Raw genomic sequence first — 20,601 nt, forward strand, 5'->3', positions numbered from 1 at the left:
CGGACGTTAATGTGGTCGTGTGAACCCAGCCTTACACTTCTTGTTCCATGGGGGAGGGGTAATACTCCATCACTTCCTAGAGACTGGATTTTTCTATGGACACTTTTCTGTCCATTAACTCTCTTTCTCTGCAGCTGCCATAAAGCGCACACACAATGCTGCACTGTCAATAGGGAGAATACAGATAGAAAGTGAGTGACTCTAATATGGGCAAAGGTTATAATAATAAATAGGAATTATTATTTTTTTTTTAAATAGCAAACACATTATTTCTCTTCTACCGACTTACATCTATCTAATGACACTAAATTAAATACATGAGACATTCCCTTTAAGTTGTATCTGAGTGGGAGGCTGACAGGAAGTAAAACTGAGAACGGCATCAGATACATTGTACCATCATGCCAAGTATAAGTGGGTGCGGACAGTCTTATCAATGTGTAACTTTGTTTCCTGCAGGAATCGCTCTATGGAGCCAGATTCAGATATAGAAATGACAGGAGAAGCATTGAAGCCGAGAGGACACATAAAATAGAAAGATTTATTTCATCCAGGGTGGCAACCAGGAAGCAGAACACGTCCTGTATATTCACATCTGTATTTAAATGGGACTTCCCAGTCTTTCGTGAATAAAATTTAATCCGCGTATAATGAAAAGTTCTGCAACTTTATAATTTACTTTGTGTTTCAGTTTCTCACCATTTTCAAGATCTCTGCATGCTGTCATTGACTGGAAACGTTCAAATCAGTGCTGAAAACCCAACCTGACCTAGTCCTGCTCACACAGCTGAAGGTCTCAAGTTCTGACACACTGTAACAAGCCATGCCCATAAAGGCATGTCCACACGTGATGCTTTCGGTGCAGATTTTTGCTGCATTTTTTTACTGTATCTTTTCTTCTATGCCATTTTTCCCACATTTATGGTATATTGATTTGATATGCCAAAAATTTCTCATGAAGGGGCTGTCCGCTGAGACCCCCACCGATCCCAATAACGGGTGTCTGGTCCCTCTTTCCAGGTGGAAAGTTAGCTGCACATGCCTGGTAATACTCCATTGTGATCTATGGGAAATATGTCCCACATGCTATAACGTTCATGTAGAAATGGGGGATTGTAATGTAATACCCCATTTTTGGAATTAGTGGTGCCACGGTGGTCAAATTAATATGCAAGGAAGGTTAATCATGGGAATTACCCAATAATTTCTTATGACAATATTATTTAGGAGAAATAGAACTCCTCTGCAGTACCAATTAAGGCCAGCAGATGGCACTACAGAGACACTAGCTTGTACAGCGTGGTTTGTAGACTAGTCTAGGGCAGGGTTCTACGCCTATACGTGTTTGATATATGTCTTTATATGCTTTTCTGCTCTACATAGATGTAGAATGTAATTTTACGGATATTTTTAACTAAACTTAATTTCCCTGGACTATTTCTTTGCAAAGACTTAATTGATTGCTTCCCTTACTCTATGTGTAGATCATAAAACTAAAGCAATTACATGAAGCAATGGAAATATTACAGCCTGCGCTCTGTTATTTATTTTCTATAGCAGGAATTTATTGCAAATAGTTGAGATAATTCTTCCATTCTTTGGAAAATTGCCACAGGATCATTAATGCCTCCTACACTGTATCTACCAGGATTAAGATCTCACCCAACGCTGATGGGAAAATAAATTGTCCGTTACATCCTCCTTTACAGCACAGGGGTGAAATGCCACTGATAAGTAAAAGCTCGAAAATCCATAAATCAGCCCAGCTCCTACTATAGAAAGGCGGCAGCAGCTCAATGTGCAAACAGCTGAAGTTCTGCTCCTTATTCAGCACTATTTATTCTTTTGCAAGCCTAGTTCACACTGATTATTTTGGTGCTGTTTTTGATGCAAAACCACGTTGGAAATAGCGCCAAAAAACACCCGAAATAGCTTCCCATTGATTCCAATGGGAGGCGGAGGCGTTTTTTTCCCGCTAGATATTCCGGTGACGGTATTCTATTAAATACTTGGGACTTGACATAGGACGCACTCCAGAGTCTCCATACTCCCTCTATTACCCTCCATTGATACATAAAATTTCTGCTGAATTAAACAGATGGAAACACCTCCCGTTATCTTTTATGGGTAAATGTCATCGGGTTAAAAGGATCCTCTTTCCTAAGATATTATATCTGATGCAGACCGTTCCGCTGCCGCTGAAACACAAAGATATTATTAAACTCAATTCATCTTTCTCAGCTTTTATATGGACTCAGAAACGCCCTAGGATGGCGCTAAAAAAACCAATGATTCCGAAGAACCTAAGGGTGGTCTTAATTTACCAGATTTACGAGCTTCTTTTCTAAGTTCCAGTTGGAAGTGAGGATGGTGCAACCCTAAGGCTGGGTTCACAAGAGCATGTTCGGTCCGTAAAGGACGGAACGCATTTCGGCCGCAAGTCCCGGACCGAACACACTGCAGGGAGCCGGGCTCCTAGCATCATAGTTATATACGACGATAGGAGTCCCTGCCTCTCCGTGGAACTACTGTCCCGTACTGAATGCATGATTACAGTACGGGACAGTTGTCCCGCAGCGAGGCAGGGACTCCTAGCGTCGTACATAACTATGATGCTAGGAGCCCGGCTCCCTGCAGTGTGTTCGGTCCGGGACTTGCGGCCGAAATGCGTTCCGTCCTTTACGGACCGAACATGCTCGTGTGAATCCAGCCTTATCATCATTGCTACATACTGCTCTAACAGTCATACAAGGGATGACCGTAGTCTATATTCATCCCGTCAAAACGACGGAACCCTCGCACAACGGAGACAAACTGAAACCATCGGCACCGGATCCATCACCATTCAGTTTGTGTCAGTCAGGGCTCCATACCGACGGATAGCTCAGACGAATGTCGGAACAGGGCCCTGACGCAGCTATGAACGCAGCCCAAGATGTACTCGGACACGCTGACTTTATTGAATTATCTAATGCCGACATTTACCATTCACTATCACGTTCATGTATTCATACCTTTACTCACTTGTTCATTTTTGTAATTATGAAACCAAATAAAAAAAGATTTTACCAAAAAAAAAAAGGAGCAACAGCCCCTTTCTTCGGGAATTTCAGTCTGACCTCCCATTGACGGCAATGGGAGGCAGAGATCACGCTTTTGGTGGCGTTTTTTGCCCGTGGCGCTCAATGGTTGCGGGTGAAAAACGCCACGGAAAACAAAGCAAGTGTTCCTACAGGAATTTTGAGGCAGCTTTTTCCACCTGCAAATAACTCAGTGTGAACAGGGCCTTAGAGTAACTTTTAAAGGGGGTGTCCATTTTGAACCATCCTATTTGTTAAAAGAGTTTCCCGAGGATAAGTTAATCACAGGGTATCCTGCTGCTGGGACCCCCAGTGATTAGTCTGTAACCTATGAGGGAACCATTTAGAAAGTGTTCAATTTCCCTGCAGCGCCCCCAGAGGGGAAATTAAGCATTACACATGAATGTGTAATAAATGGATGTCCCGTGTCCTCCAGAGCACAGCTGCCCTCTTTCTCTACCTAATAGATAAGTATCCTAAATGAGGGATCACCACGTTCTTAGGGTATGTTCACATGGGCTATTTTCAGCCGTTTTTCAGGTCGTAAACGTCCCGAAATATGGCTGAGAAATCGGAAGCAGAACGCCTACAGACATCTTTGTTCTGTTCCAACGGGGCGTTTTTTTTACGCCTCATTTTCAAAAAACGGTGCGTAAAAAGACGCCCCGTAAAAAGAAGGAGCAGGTCACTTCTGGAGCCGTTTTTGGAGCAGTTTTTCATTAACTCAATAGAAAAACAGCTCCAAAAATGGCTGAAAACCAGGAGCTGTTTTCCCTTGAACACAGCTCCGTATTTTCAGACGTTTTTTGTAAAGTGTGTGAACGTGGCCTTACTTCTGAAGCTGAACTTTTTATTATCGCTAAAACAATTGAGAAACATAATTAGCCGCAATCAGGAGCCGCCGGCAGCCACCAAGTAATTTCAGATTGGTAAGAAAACATCTTGTTATCTGAAGTTGCTCCGGAGTTCATGTCATATTCCGGGACTTGAGAAGTTTTGTTGAGCGGCTTCTGAAGATTCTTTTTTATTTTCCCAGAACGGCACAAATTAGACGCGCGGTTCTGAAATTCAATTTATAATTTTAATGGTATCCAATGGCGAGAGGATAATGTAATGACCGACAGGGTCTTCTACCGTACAAGCAATTACAGCCCACCGCTCTCAGAACAGATTTATATATATAAAAAAATAAAAATCATCTTGTTTGTTCACAAAGAGTTCAAAAACTATAAATACCATTATCTGAACATTAAAGGAACACTCCAGGTAAGTAAGGCTGAAATGCTGCGTAATGTCTATACAGAGCCTGAAGGGGCGGAGCATGACAACTTAAACCCAAATAAAAGGAAAACTCAAGGCAAAACTGATACTGTATACTTCGCGTAGAGGCCAAAGGGGGAGGAGCATGACATCTATTCACAGAAAACCAAAGAGATAGTCATGCCCCGCCCCATCAGTTGCTGCGCTAGGTGTAACACAGTATGGGTTTTAAATGGAGTGTTCCTTTAAGAGGTTCAAGTTGTATTCAGGCAACGGGATGAATGAGATTACCTTTTACAAGTGCGATCTGTAATGTTACAAATGATAGGGGTTGTAATGTTAAGCAGGGGCGTAAACCGTCAGTGTCCAGAACTCACCCAGCCGAGATTATAGAATAAAATGAGGCACCGACTAATATAATCCTGCAAGACGGAGAAACCTCATTATACCAATATATTTCATAAGGCTGGGTTTACATGTTGCATTTTTTGAACTGTTGGGGAGAAAAACGCATTTTAAAAAAACTTACGCATTTTTTAATTACTTATGCGTTTTACAAAGCAAAGTGTTTTAGCTGTAATCTGGTTGTAAATATACTAGTTATAGGTTTACAGCTGAAACACTTTATAAAACGCGTGGGTAATTAAAAAATTTATACTTTTTTTAAATGCGTTTTTCTCACTAACAGTTCAAAAACGCAGCAAAAATGCAACACGTGAACGCAGCCTAACAGATAGATTTTATACAACGCGTCATACTTAGATACAGAGGCATGTGACGTTATTGGGGGTTACATGGAGGGCCAGGTATAGCTTTAGCCACGGACATACAACCTATGCCTGAATGAAAAACTCACATGGCCCCAACTCCATTATCAATTAGCCAATCAGAACAGAGGATAATGACTGAAACACACCCCAGAGGGGCAAATAAACACTCCAGGATCCCATAGAAAGACACTCCCCGATCTTTCTACCTCGCGAACTTGGCCCTCACCTTCTTCAGTGTCTTACAGGAGAATTACCCTACCTATACTAAAGCACCTGTAGTATGTGGTTTAAAAAAAAAAAGTGATCTTTCCCACTACTGCCATCTTCTGGCAGTTTTATCATAGGGTCTTCTTTCATTTTCTGACTTTAACTAGAATAGTAAACACTAGATTCTCATTTTTTGCTATGGGGCCCATCGTCTATAATAACCGTGAGCTGTCCAAGCGCTGGGGCCAGAAGTGTTGTCATGGGGACACAAGCACATAATCTCTTCTAGTATCGCTCTTCCAGCAGTTCTCCTTTCACATTGCCTTAACACTGTCTGAAGTACATCCATATGGGGAACCGGGAGGTGGCCAACAGTGAGAAGGCTCGGCTGGCCCCAACCAGCTGATGCCCTCCTGGGCATGGCCCCCATAGCAGTCTATATGACAGGTATCCATTTTTTTTTCCCTCTTTTGGAATCGACTTTTCTGAATAATGTCCTTTAACAAACTAGAGAGAATATTTTCAGAAATATCTTTTGTACTGTAGAAAATAAGCGGTGTCCATATTCGCCGTAGGTTGGGTGTACAGAGCAGTAAACTGCGTATTTTGTGTTGAGTTCTCGGCAAATAAAATCTCTATTTTGATTTTTTGATTTTAAGACCTTTAGGGGGAAACAGCAGGGAGCGCTCTAACCTGCAGGGACGGCTATTTTCAGAGTCGCTCCTTGCACAAATCTCCTCCTGTGCCTATCAGTCTCCTGTGAAGAATGGACCTGACATGTAGCAGATAATGTGACGGAATGGAAGGGGTAAAAGATCCCCGTGAAGATGAGAGGGCTGCAAAGAACATGTCAAGGTACAAGGACTTTTCTTAAAATGCCCTTAGCAGCCATTACACATCTCAAATCCAGAACTACGATCCCTGCCCAGGATGAAGAAAAAAAAATAATCTTTTATACATTTTGCTCTCGATGTCCGAAAATAATGACAAACACGGCAACAGGACACAATGTCAGGATAGGAGAGGAGTCAAGAATTCTACTTCCCAGGTCTATGGGATTTTTTTGGTATTTTTGAAACCCTCTACTCAGATTAGTGAAACTCGTAACCGGCAATTGCCTAAGATTTTCTTATTGTCCCTGTTTATGAGCAGGAGTGATCCAATAAATAAGGAAAACTGAGAAGAATATAAATCCATTGAATATATGCTATAAAAGTGTGATCTACAGGGATCCGACTGCTGGCACCCCAACCAAGAATGAGGGTACCAGTGCTCACTCGGCTTTCATATGCCATGGACTCCCATAGACCCCACGAGCTGCTCCTCCACTCGGGGTCCGAGAGCTCCCACCCACCTCAAATTCTTAAAAACATGCCATCAAACGTTGGATAGACGACACTTGTGTGATCGCTGAGGTTCCCCTGATATGCTCCATGAAAATGGAGCCCTGGTGCACATGCTCGACCAGCGCTCCATTCATTCCTATGGAGCTGCCGAAGACAGCGGTCCCGCAAGTCCCATAGAGATGGTGCGATGGCCGAGCATGTGCACCAGCGCTTCATTCTCATGGAGAATATTGGAGGACTTTCGGTTCCCCCGTTCTAATCACTGGGGTCCCAGCTGTCGAGCCCCCAGCGATCACACAAGTGTCCCCTATCCTGTGGATACATGTGTTTTGTGGGTAAACTTCTTTAAGGCTTCAACTCCCTTCAGTGCTGCTTGGAGATCTCCATGTCTATTTCTTGAAAACTCAAAAACACAGATTTGTTTTTGGAATCAATGTGATCTCCCAAGACATCTCTAGGACATACCGCAAGATAAATTCCGGAGGAATTCCCCTTTAACTAAAAAATTAAAGCCTTGGACCAGGATCTGCTTCAATTCCAGTCTCCATTGAAAACCTAAAAACTCAAGAGTAACTCCAGATATCAAAATCCTCCCATGTCACACGTGCAAACGTCCAGGAAGCTGAGATATGAGAGGCTGTTTGGTGGGGTCCTCCAGTTGTGGAGCTGCCCCTTTCCTTGCCTGTGACATGAAGGAACAAGGTGATCACTGGGGTTATTTTTTCTGCTGATTAATAATATGGGGTCAAGTAACCAAAAATTTATATCTTTGAGCACAAACATAGAAGGGATTCTTTACAGTAAGAGCAGAGAAATTGTGGAACCAGAGGAAGTTGTTATGTGAAGTCACTGAAAGAGGGGCCTAATATCAATTATAATATTAAAGTTATAGGGACTAGATTACTGGAGATGGGTCTTTAATACAGAGGGGGTCCTGGAAGCTGAGATATAGGGAGAATAAATCCCTGGTAGTGTGACATCACCGGGAAGAGGGTTAATGGGATTAACTGCAGTCAGGTCTCAATTTTAGTAAGGTTTTTGGTAGATTTAGGCTTTCATACGGTTATGCTACCCTGCATTATATTGATATTCATATATATATTATATATATTATTTCTTATTTGCTTCAGTATTTGAAAACCGGCAACTCCAGATACATATTCCCTAAGTAATGAGCTTATTCCAAAGCATATATTTAGGAATGTGTCATACTTATCATTCTCATTATCTTTTCTTAATGGATGATCATTAAACTTCAGATAATAGGTCACCGGAGACCAAAGGAACAGTCAGGTATCACATGAAAGCTAAAAGGTCTTCTTAAAGGCTTTTATTATATTGCGCTTTATGGCAGAAATGAGGTTTAAATACAGCCCTGCGCCGGTGATAACGGGAGTTAATTAGAGGAGGCAAGTGCCATAAAACAAAATGTGAGCTATAATTTTATTTCGGAATAACTTAAAATGCAATTAAAAAAAGATTTTATTTTGAATATTATCCCCATCAAACATTACAAAAAAAATCCTGAATTTATAAAACAGCATTTACATCACTTTTCAGTAATATTTATAATTATCGTGCCAGGACAGAACTTTGAGTATTGAAGGGTAACAAACTTTTTTGGGTCAGCCATGTTGTCAGCTTATATTAAAGGGCATTTCCACAGAGCTCGACCAGGATGGTATGGAAATGCAAGGAACAGGAGGCCATCACATAGACAAACTAGGGAAAACAACAATGCCCAGGCATAGAACTAGGGGGCTGGACCCCTCTTATAGTCCAGGGTACTCACGGGTCAAAGTTCATCAACAAGGTAAGGTGCGCGCGCTGCCCCTTTAAGAGCAGGCACGAGTGTGCGCGCGCACCGTACGGGATCCGGCTGAGATGAGTAGACGCGAGCGCTGGTGTCTCCTGAAGAGGCTGGGGCCATCGCTTGCAGACTCGTGGCTGCGGCTGTCAGGGGGGGAACGGAGCAGACAGCCTGCAGCCATGGACATTACAGTATCCCCCCTCTTACGCCCCCTCTTCTTGGGACCAGAGCAAGAGAGAAACTTCTTCAGAAAAGCAGGAGCATTGAGGTTCTCCTCTGGCTCCCAAGACCTTTCTTCAGGACCAAACCCCCTCCAATCCACCTAATAAAAGGTCTTTCCTCTCACTTTTTTGGTGTACAGGATCTCTTGAACCTCAAAGGTGCCTGAAGGGCCGCTGGAGGCAACCACAGGTCTAGGAGTCTTGGTGTAGCGGTTCAGGACCACCGGCTTCAGTAGGGATACATGGAAGGAGTTGGGGATCTTGAGGGTAGGAGGCAGCTGAAGCTTATAGGCGACAGGGTTGATCTGTTGTAGGATCTCAAAGGGTCCGAGGAACCTTGGAGCAAAGTTGCATGATGGCACCCTTAGTCGGATATTCCTGGAAGACAGCCAGACCTTTGTGCCAGGAGGAAACTGAGGAGGTTCTCTTATCCTTGTGTCAGCCTTCCGTTTCATGCGGCCATTAGGATGGAGGATCGAGTCCGTAGCCAGATCTGCAGAAAGTCTCTAAACGTGGAGTCAGCCGCTGGTACCTCGGAGGTATCGGGCACCGGGAGAGGAATTCGTGGGTGTTGGCCGTAAACAATGAAGAACGGTGTATTCCTTGTAGACTCGCTGGTGTGACTATTGTAGGAGAATTCTGCCCATGGGAGCAACTGTACCCAATCATCATGTTGCTTGGAAATGAAGTGGCGTAGGCAGTTCTCCAAGATCTGGTTAATCCTTTCGACCTGACCATTGGACTGAGGATGGTAGGCTGCTGAAAAGTCCAACTTCACACCAAGCCGTCCGCAGAGGGCTCTCCAGAACGTCGAGGTAAACTGAACCCACCGATCAGACACAATATGCTGTGGCAAGCTGTGCAGGCGAAAGATGTGTTGGACGAACAGCTCGGCCAACTGAGGAGCAGAAGGAAGACCGGTCAGAGGAACGAAGTGGACCATCTTCGAAAATCGATACACCACCAACCAGAAAGCACTGCATCCAGTAGAGAGAGGCAGGTTTGTAATAAAGTCCATAGCTATATGATGCCAGGGAGCATTGGGCACAGGCAGTGGCTGGAGTAGACCAGCAGGTCTGGAGTGAGCGGCCTTGTTGGTTGCACATACAGAACAGGAAGAAACGAAGTCCATAATATCCTTGAGCAGCGTGGGCCACCAGAAATGATGAGGAATCAGATCCCGGGTCTTACGGACCCCCGCGTGACCTGGGCCTGCGCATACTGTCACAAAGCGTCTTTGGACCAAGTGGGCTGTACCGCCTTGGTGGTAAGGCAGCTGGCCAACAGGGAGCAGGTGAAAGTCTATAGTTCTATAGGTACCTGTGGCAGCTCAGACAGCAGCAGGGCAGGCTCGGCTTGGACTAGGCAGCAGGTAGACGTCAGGCGAGGTGAAGCAGGTCAGACGTGGAAACAGCACGACAGGACTTTAGCACAGCACAGTGCTCGACCAGGATGGTATGGAAATGCAAGGAACAGGAACTGGAACAGAAAACACACTAGGAGGGCATCACATACACAAACTAGGGAACACATCAACGCTCAGGCATAGAACTAGTGGGCTGGACCCCTCATAGTCCAGGGTACTCACGGGTCAAAGTTCATCAACAAGGTCCAGTACGCACCCTACGGGATCCGGCTGAGGCGAGTGGACGCGAGCACTGGTGTCTCCTGAGGAGGCTGGGGCCAGCGCTTGCTGACTCGTGGCTGCGGCTGTCAGGGGGGGAACGGAGCTGACAGCACGCAGGAGGAAGCAGCCATGTTTTTCTAATCCTTTAATGTAGGGATGGACGACTCATTCTTGGCTTTAGGAGCTAACCAGATGAATCAGGAGTCAATCTGAATTATTGAGTGGTTGGCAATAAGACATTTTATTGCATCAATAGAACACAGCTGAGAAGTTACGTGCCACTTATACATTTTTGGGTGTATTGGCTCCATGGAGTAGCCCAGTCCAGTCTTAAAGAGGTTGTCCCATTAGGAAAACCCCTGTCCATATGCCCTATTTGGGCATACAGATGTCATGGAGCGGGGTACTAAGCTCAAGACCCCTCTCTATTAACCAGAGGGGAAAGCCGCTGTAAAGAGCAATGTATTTGAGTGGGTGCCATGTAATACGTTTCTCTTTCTGTATGGTATATGGGGGCCAATACTTTTTCCATAATGGGTTAATTTACAAATTACATTTTACTTTGACGTGACACATACATTCCACCATTACCACAACACATAAAGAGACACCTGTTTCTGGAGGCGTAAGTTCATATTCAATTGTAAAACTATATATCAGTGTTTTATAGCTAAAATGAATACATACCTTTCTTAAAAGAAGAAACATCTTTTTGGACAAAACACTAACGCTGTTCTGCAGTATAAGAATATAACTACTATAATACTGCTCTTATATACAAGAATATAACTACTATAATACTGCTCCTATATACAAGAATATAACTACTATAATACTGCTCCTATATACAAGAATATAACTACTGTAATACTGCCCCCTATATACAATATAGCTACTGTAATACCGCCCCCTATATACAAGAATATAACTACTATAATACCGCCCCCTATATACAAGAATAGAACTACTGTAATACTGCCCCCTATATACAAGAATATAACTACTGTAATACTGCCCCCTATGTACAAGAATATAAATACTATAATACTGCCCCCTATGTACAAGAATATAACTACCATAATACTGCCCCCTATATACAAGAATATAACTACTATAATACTACCCCCTATATACAAGAATATAACTACTATAATACTGCTCCTATATACAAGAATATAACTACTATAATACTGCTCCTATATACAAGAATATAACTACTATAATACTGCCCCCTATATACAAGAATATATCTACTATAATAATGCCTCCTATATACAAGAATATAACTACTATAATACTGCCCCCTATATACAAGAATATAACTACTATAATACTGCCCCCTATGTACAAGAATATAACTACTATAATACTGCCTCCTATACACAAGAATATAACTACTATAATACTGCCCCCTATATACAAGAATATAACTACTATAATACTGCACACTATATACAAGAATATAACCACTATAATACTGCCCCCTATGTACAAGAATATAACCACTATAATACTGCCCCCTATGTACAAGAATATAACCACTATAATACTGCCCCTATATACAAGAATATAACTACTATAATACTGCCCCTATATACAAGAATATAACTACTATAATACTGCCCCCTATATACAAGAATATAACTACTATAATACGGATCCTATATACAAGAATATAACCACTATAATACTGCCCCCTATATACAAGAATATAACTACTATAATACTGCCCCCTATATACAAGAATATAACTACTATAATACTGATCCTATATACAAGAATATAACTACTATAATACTGATCCTATATACAAGAATATAACTACTACAATACTGCCCCTATATACAAGAATATAACTACTATAATACTGCCTCCTATATACAAGAATATAACTACTATAATACTGCCCCCTATATACAAGAATATAACTACTATAATACTGCTCCTATATACAAGAATATAACTACTATAATACTGCCCCCTATATACAAGAATATAACTACTATAATACTGCCCCCTATATACAAGAAAACAACTACTATAATACTGCTCCCTATATAAAAGAATATAACTACTATAATACTACCCCTATATACAAGACTATAACTACTATAATACTGCTCCTATATACAAGAATATAACTACTATAAGGGTCAGTTCACACAGAAACCGCGTCAAAAAAACGCCAGAAAATGCCTCCTATTGATTTCAATGGGAGGCGGAGGCGTTTTTTTACTGCGAGCAGAAAAAAGAAGCGTCATGTCCTATCTTCGGGCGTTTACATCTCTGACCTTCCATTGACATCAATGGGAGGCAGAGAAAGCGTATTTCTCTGCGTTTTTGCCCGTGGCGCTCAAAGGGCGCGAGCAAAAAACGCGGCAAACCGCGTACAGGTAGATCAAAATCTGCCTCAAAATTCCAAACAGAATTTTGAGGCAGAATTTTCTGCCTGCAAAAAAACTCAGTGTGAACATACCCTAATACTGCTCCCACATTTTGTAATGAAGTGTAGACTTCTATGTCGTCAGTAGCTTCTTTTATATAAGAAATTCTGGGTTCTTAAAGTTTTGTGCATTTTAAACTATAAAGGTAATGAGCAGAAGAAATGGTACAAATCACCTAAACAGCAACGTATCGGGTGATCAGCGATGACCATCAGGTAATTACTGTACACAAGTTGAGCCTAAAACCAGTCAGACATTGCCCCAGTTCTGGCTTCATTCCAGGTAAACACAGTGAACCAGAACTCCCAGTCTGACTGGCTGCCAGGCACACAGGAGGCACCTGCGCAGTGGACAGGATCATGGTGGCACAGCGCCCGGCAATAAATTGCCTGCTCGGTAATTCTAAAAAAAAAAAGTTTTTTTTGTTTTTTTTTTCCCTATTCCACATCTCAATTCAATAACTAAACCTTTTAAAAGGCGCACAACGTCGGGATTCCACATTTTATATATAGGGCTGGAATTATCTCGATACCCTCCTTACATTACACAGACTCATTGGTTCCCATCAACATTTTTTGTGCAGGAAATACAATGATAGAAAGGATGTGATTGTTTGAACTTTTTTGCTTGTACTAGTTGTTCTTTACGAGGCCCCGTGTGGTCACGTATAAGGGAATCCATTACACAATTTGCGGTAGTGTGCTATATGGCAAAATGCATGCATTTTACTACAAATTGCCATGCTAGTTATCGGCTGCGCGGTTTTTACAGGTGAAACACGCGTTTCACCTGTAAAAAGAAACGACAAAAAAGTACATCACAAAAATGCAGCGATCCGCAGTAACGTGTGGACTCAGCCTTTGGCCACGTGCACACAACAGTTTGTATTTTGCGGCTCATAAATAACGGATCCGTTGTCTGTTTTTTTTGCGGTCCGTGTGTAATCAGTGTGTCTTCCGTATCCGTTCCGTATGTTCCATAGGTTTTAATTGAATGGGTGAGACCAAGCCACAAAAGCGGACTGGTATAGGACCTGTTCTAAGTTTTGTGTCTCTGTCCCGTGGCCGGCACACGGATCAGTGGAAACCATGACTGTGTGCATGGAGCCATTATAAATGAACGGATCCGTGTGCTATCTGTTGAAAAATGTATAACACACAAACCTACTGTAAAATAACGGTCGTGTGCATGGGGCCAAAAGTGTTTAGTGGGAATAATTTCCAGTGCTGGCCACACTCTCAATATGCAGACTAAGGCCCCACGCACTCGACAGTTAAAAAACAAAAAAAAACTCCGTAATTGCAGATCGCAATTACAGGCCCGCCCGGTTCTATTGGCCCGGTTCTATACCTTTCCGTATCTCTAAAAGAGGGGTGTTCGTGCCGGGAATTATGGAGCATGTCCTACTTTTCGTTTTTACGGGCCATGCTCCCATACTTTGTATGGGAGCACGGCACGAAAACGTCGGGCCGCGGCTGTCGGCAGCCGGTCGCGCCTGCAATCGCAGGCCGTGATCACATAATCATGGCCGTGTGCATGAGGCCTAAGGGTTACTCTCATATTAGACATTCATGGCATATCCAAGGGACATGTCATAAATGTCTGATAGATGCGGAAACCAGCACTGGGACCTCACCCTTCTCCATAACCGGAGTCACTCGACCCCTGTCCCTCCCCACCTGAGGCGGCCATTCTCTCCATTCTGTTCTTTAGAAATAACGGACACAGCCGACCTAGCGTGCATATGCCTTAAATGTCTGTGAAGGGAATAACCCTTTAAGATCTGAATTATAGCATGGAAAAAGGCCAATGGCTGCAGAACCTCTTGCATTTCAGGGACCTACAAAATCCCATTATCATCAAGAGTAGTCCCTTTCCCGGCAGCTTATTAGAAACAAGTCATGATGCTGGCCGTGGTATTATACAGTGAAGGAAATAAGTATTTGATCCCTTGCTGATTTTGTAAGTTTGCCCACTGTCAAAGACATGAACAGTCTAGAATTTTTAGGCTAGGTTAATTTTACCAGTGAGAGATAGATTATATATATATAAAAAAAAAAAAAAAAAAAAAAAAAAAGAAAATCACATTGTCAAAATTATATATATTTATTTGCATTGTGCACAGAGAAATAAGTATTTGATCCCTTTGGCAAACAAGACTTAATACTTGGTGGCAAAACCATTGTTGGCAAGCACAGCAGTCAGACGTTTTTTGTAGTTGATGATGAGGTTTGCACACATGTTAGATGGAATTTTGGCCCACTCCTCTTTGCAGATCATCTGTAAATCATTACGATTTCGAGGCTGTCGCTTGGCAACTCGGATCTTCAGCTCCCTCCATAAGTTTTCGATGGGATTAAGGTCTGGAGACTGGCTAGGCCACTCCATGACCTTAATGTGCTTCTTTTTGAGCCACTCCTTTGTTGCCTTGGCTGTATGTTTCGGGTCATTGTCGTGCTGGAAGACCCAGCCACGAGCCATTTTTAATGTCCTGGTGGAGGGAAGGAGGTTGTCACTCAGGATTTGACGGTACATGGCTCCATCCATTCTCCCATTGATGCGGTGAAATAGTCCTGTGCCCTTAGCAGAGAAACACCGCCAAAACATAATGTTTCCACCTCCATGCTTGACAGTGGGGACGGTGTTCTTTGGGTCATAGGCAGCATTTCTCTTCCTACAAACACGGCGAGTTGAGTTAATGCCAAAGAGCTCAATTTTAGTCTCATCTGACCACAGCACCTTCTCCCAATCACTCTCAGAATCATCCAGATGTTCATTTGCAAACTTCAGACGGGCCTGTACATGTGCCTTCTTCAGCAGGGGGACCTTGCGGGCACTGCAGGATTTTAATCCATTACGGCGTAATGTGTTACCAATGGTTTTCTTGGTGACTGTGGTCCCAGCTGCCTTGAGATCATTAACAAGTTCCCCCCGTGTAGTTTTCGGCAGAGCGCTCACCTTCCTCAGGATCAAGGATACCCCACGAGGTGAGATTTTGCATGGAGCCCCAGATCGATGTCGATTGACAGTCATTTTGTATGTCTTCCATTTTCTTACTATTGCACCAACAGTTGTCTCCTTCTCACCCAGCGTCTTACTTATGGGTTTGTAGCCCATTCCAGCCTTGTGCAGGTCTATGATCTTGTCCCTGACATCCTTAGAAAGCTCTTTGGTCTTTCCCATGTTGTAGAGGTTAGAGTCAGACTGAGTCATTGAGTCTGTGGACAGGAGTCTCTTATACAGGTGACCATGTAAGAGCTGTCTATAATGCAGGCACCAAGTTGATTTGGAGCGTGTAACTGGTCTGGAGGAGGCTGAACTCTTAATGGTTGGTGGGGGATCAAATACTTATTTCTCTGTGCACAATGCAAATAAATATATATCATTTTGACAATGTGATTTTCTGTTTTTTTTTTATATAATCTATCTCTCACTGGTAAAATTAACCTAGCCTAAAAATTCTAGACTGTTCATGACTTTGACAGTGGGCAAACTTACAAAATCAGCAAGGGATCAAATACTTATTTCCTTCACTGTATATACACTGTGTAGCACTGGTATTTGGGCACTGTATGGCAGCACTATTATCTCAGCGCTGTATTGCAGTATTACGTGGACATGTAAGAAAATAAGTAGTTCTTGAGCTGGGAACCCCTACAGATGGCTAGAACGAAGGTGCCAAGGAGCTGTGCCAGTCACTGAGCCCCTTCAGCTGAAAGTACGGAGGTTTCTGTATTATGTTGATGGAGCTGTAGTGCACATACATTGAGCCACAGCCCCTTCATTCAAGCGACCACTAGAGATCTTCGCTTATGGACGGTCATTTAAGCAATTTTCTGCCATCTCCGTGGGGCCTCACTTTAAAGGGGGTTGTACACTGGTTCTTCTAATGGAGGGCTGATTGTGGGGGGCGGAGGGGTTCCAGAAACCGGCTGCTTTGTTGCTGGGCAATTTACCAAAATTTTTCGCCCATTGAAGTCACAGACAAGTTGCGTCCACAAGAGCGAGAGGCACTCTCATCTGGCTTATTAAAGGGGATCCAGATGGGGGAACCCCTTTTATTAGCTCTATAGGGCTCATATGAATCAGTAAGATCGCTCGTTCTCAGGCTCCTTTGTATATGGCCAATGTGTCATTCTGGCCGGTCTTTCCTAAATATTCAGAGTTCATGGTGAGCCGGTGTATTTAGAAGACATTGCCTCTGTTTCTCCTTAACAGAGCGTCAAGATGTCACATTAAGACGTCGAAATATAGAGCGGCTATGTTAAACCTCATCCAAACTAAACTGTTCCACTAAGTGACCCTCTGCCCAAACTGACGGAGCCAGGAATTCTTTGTTGGGGGTTTCTGCATCAAGACATGGGAGAGAATAAAGCTAGGACTCGAGATCAACTAAATCTACTGGGTGCGGAGAGGGTCCCCGGGCTTGTACTTTTGACCACTTTAGGAGCATCTTTAAGACATGCAGATTGGCGCCCGGAACTCCAAATTGGGAATAGGCTGAGGGCCATATACAAAAGATGGCGGCATCCAGCGTGTGACCCGGCCTCGGCTTAGTCAAATCTAACAGACAGACAGCATCGCCCTTACGACCCCTGGTCCTATGAGCTTACAGTCAGACTTAATTCAGCAGTGATAACGCATCACATGAATATTCAGAATTAGATAAATCCCCCCATCTCATTAACGAGAGCTTATGTAAAATAATAAATTCTAATTAGTTCAGAATAATTTGTAATTAATTCCCACTAATATTGTAGCAGATTCACAACTCTGGAAATAAATGTGAAAGTTTACGGACGCTCGGTATTCCTGACTGGCGCATTACTTGCGCCATTCTGACACTAGGGGGCGCAGGGGGAATTTCTTAATGTCCACGTTTTTTTCGAATGGAATTTTGGCCATATATATATTTTTTTACTGGTGGATTGTTCACCCAAACGCCCATCTTTTTCATGACCCATGGACAGGAGTCCTGACTGTAACGCTAGTGTTAGATGCCTACCTGTGCCATGCGATGCCCGCTACTAGACTTAAGACTAGGGGTGCGAGATATGACATTCAAGCAATTCGGATCATGCAACTTCCTTATGTTTTAATATAAATCATTGCATCGAAGGGCTTTTGTACACAGTCATGTCTGCGCCATATTATGGATCCGTAATATGGCACCCATAGAAATCTATGAGCCCATACTGTACCCCCCACCTATATGGCTCCAATTCTATACAGGAGTAATACAGGACCATAGGGGGCTCTGTCTTGTCCATGGGGCTCTACTCCTATGGACATTAATCGTTACTACAAAAGTAAAAGTTGCATGATGCCGCAATCCCCAGCAGGTGCCATGTACTGGACACATTGGAGAACATGCATTATGTATGTGACGTCTGTGTGACTGACACATGGGGCATCTATTCCTAAATTTGCTGTTTTAGTGAATGGCTGATTGTGATGGCTCCTCCTGTAGGGGTGTCCCTGGGGATCAACAACAAGGCAAAAGGCCGCTGACCAATCATTTCAGCAGTAAAAGAAGTATTGAGCAGAACCCATTAAAATTGGACCTTCCTTACACATACTTTTTGGGTCCCCAAAGAAAGAGCCCCTATAGGAACACAATTGCGCAAATCATGTGGGACTTCCTATTGTTCTGTACAAGCGGCCCTAGAGCACCGGCTATGTTCACACGGCACATGTGCAGGCAGATTTCAAGAGAAAACACCCTCTAAGGCCCCATGCACACCGCCATGCCCATAATCACGGTCCGCGATTACGGTCACGGGCGGCCGCGGACCGCTGCTCACAGTTTCAGCCCGTGCTCCCATACAAAGTATGATGCAAAATGCAAAAGATGGGACATGTCCCATCTTTTGCGGAGCCTTTCTACAGTCTGGACACCTTCCCGAAAATATACGTGAAGGTGTCCATGGTCAATAGAAATGAATGGGTCCGCAATTACCGACGAATACTACGGTCGTGTGCACGGGGCCTTAATCCAGGAGTTTTTGGAGTTGACTCTCAAAGTGTTTTTTCTTTTTTCAAGCGTTCAATAAAGGGGGATTTTCGAAACATATTTTTTGAAGTTTTATTGGAAAATTTGAAAAAAAATCAACTTGTAAATCACCCAAAGAAGTGACATGTCGCTTCTTTTTTTTTTTTCAAAGCATATATTTAGGAGGTGTTTTTTAAATTCAGCAGTGAACAAATATGCCTCTTATAAACTACGCAGCGTATTCCCCATAGGCATGAATAGGAAGCGGATTGCAGGCGTATTTTACGTGTAGTTCGAAGCATAATAGGAGCGTTTTACTCTAAGAAATACGCCTGAAAAGAAGTCATGTGAACATGGCCTAAGGGGTAGTATCACGCTGCCACCTATAGGAAGGTGAATAATATGACATATTAACTTTTTTGTGGGGGGGGGGGGGGGGGGGTTCTGCTTTCTAGCTCCCTGCAGCAATAAGGTCTCCTCTACAGGCACTGAAGTACATTCTTTGCTGCTGATGAAAGCCAATTAAATGTCAATTAAAACTAATGAAAATAAATAAACTTGTGCACAAAAGCTTATTACATTGCAGCGGCAACAACTGTCTGCAGCATGGCCACCGAGTAACAATACAGAGGATTTCCCTGGCAACTCTCATGCAGTACCTGTGAATGCAGTAAATGACCTGGCGCTTCTACCCACGTCACCAGTGCGCACGTCTCTTAACGCCCCTGATCGGAGGTCGGACGACTTGTACACGAGGGTAGAATAACTATGTATTGGAGGGTGCAGCAACAAGGTTTCAAGCCGTGGAAAAAGTAGCAACCACCGTTCCGATTCATCAGGTTTTAAACAGGTTCTTCTGTTCAGAAACTTATCTGATTTTGGGAAAGTTGGGTGAAAACTAAGATGGGTACCATTACAGCTCACATAGGGGTGACTTTCTGCTTTTCCAGGCTCCTGAATAGCAAATATTAGTGTCGTTTTCCAAGTGGAGTAAGGCATCATGCACACGACCGTAAGGGTTTTTATTGTCCGCAAATACGGATGCGACGGCTACGGATGCACATCTGTCCGTAGGCGTCCGCAATTGCAGAAGCGCCCATAGACTTCTATGAGCGAGTCTGTGCTGCAATTGCAGACAGGAATAGGACATGTTCTTTATATTGCGTATCATTTCTACGGCACGGACAAACATCCGTAAAAATATGGAAAGGTGAATGCGGCCTATAGAAATGAATGGGTCTGCAATTTCATCCGAAATTATGGATGAAAACTATGGTCGTGTGCATGGGGCCTAAGGCTTTTGCGGCCGCAATTCCCCCGAAAATCCACAGGAGAATTGCAGCCCCATTCATTTCTATGGGCCCATGCACACGACCATGGTTACCACGGTCCGTGCATGGCCCAGGAGCCTGGACCACAGAAAGAACGGACATGTCTTATTATGGCCGCGTTCTGCGGTCCCGGCTCATAGAAAATAATGGACGCGGCCAAGAGCATGGCCCGCAATTTCGGCGGCTCACAGATGACATTCCGCGGGCCTAAATAAAAAATGAAAAAGTTATGGGGGGGGGGGGTCACGTAAAATCTCATGTTTACGTGCTGCTTTATGCCCCCGCAATCACAAATGGTCTGGATTTTGTTGGTGACCCCCATAGGTTAGAATTAGTGATCATGCTAAGTCCTAGTTCACACAGAGTATTTTGCAGGCAGAAAAATCTGTCTCAAAATTCCTTGAGGCAGATTTTGAACTTCCTGTGTTTTTTTGTGGCATTTTTCACAGTGTATTTCTTCCGTGGCCATTGAGGGCAGAGGGCAAAAAACGCAGTGAAAGACGCTTTTTCTGT

The 20,601-nt window shown here is 43.3% G+C and overlaps 1 protein-coding gene across 1 annotated transcript in view; it reads right to left on the reverse strand.

Annotated features, from left to right (window-relative positions):
• MEGF6 (multiple EGF like domains 6) overlaps nucleotides 1-20,601 on the reverse strand; it is a 224,544-nt gene that overhangs the window by 194,059 nt on the left and 9,884 nt on the right. The gene's annotated exons all lie outside the window — the stretch shown is intronic.

This window comes from Rhinoderma darwinii, chromosome 10 (assembly GCF_050947455.1).
Source record: "Rhinoderma darwinii isolate aRhiDar2 chromosome 10, aRhiDar2.hap1, whole genome shotgun sequence".
Lineage (NCBI taxonomy): Eukaryota > Metazoa > Chordata > Amphibia > Anura > Rhinodermatidae > Rhinoderma > Rhinoderma darwinii.